This window comes from Cebus imitator, unplaced genomic scaffold (assembly GCF_001604975.1).
Source record: "Cebus imitator isolate Cc_AM_T3 unplaced genomic scaffold, Cebus_imitator-1.0 Scaffold473, whole genome shotgun sequence".
Classification (NCBI taxonomy): domain Eukaryota; kingdom Metazoa; phylum Chordata; class Mammalia; order Primates; family Cebidae; genus Cebus; species Cebus imitator.
Window position 1 is genome coordinate 873,570 of NW_016107788.1, and position 604 is coordinate 874,173.

Consider the following 604-nt stretch of genomic DNA (forward strand, 5'->3'; position numbering starts at 1 on the left):
TTTTTTTTGTTCTCTATTTGCTTGGTAAATCTTCTTCCATTCCTTTGAGTCTGTGTGTGTCTTTGTATGTGAGATGGGTTTCCTGAATACAGCACACCGATGAGTTCTGACTTTTTATCCAGTTTGCCAGTCTGTGTCTTTTGATTGGGGCATTTAGGCCATTCACATTCAATGTTAATACTGTTATGTGTGAATCTGATCCTGCCATTTTGTTACTGGCTGGTTTTCTTTCCCATTAGTTGACTCATTTTCTTAATTGCATTTTTGGCCTTTGCCAACTGGTTTGCTTTTGCAGTGTCTGGTACGTGTTCCTTTCCATGCTTAATGTTTCTTTCAGGAGCTCTTGTAGGGCAGGTCTGGTGGTGACAAAATCTCTCAATAATTGGTTGTCCTTAAAGGATTTTATTTCTCCTTCATTTATGAAGCTTAATTTGGCTGAATATGAGATTCTGAGTTGAAAGTTATTTTCTTTAAGGATGTTGAGCTGGGCGCGGTGGCTCAAGCCTGTAATCCCAGCACTGTGGGAGGCCGAGGCGGGTGGATCACGAGGTCAAGAGATCGAGACCATCCTGGTCAACATGGTGAAACCCCGTCTCTACTAAAA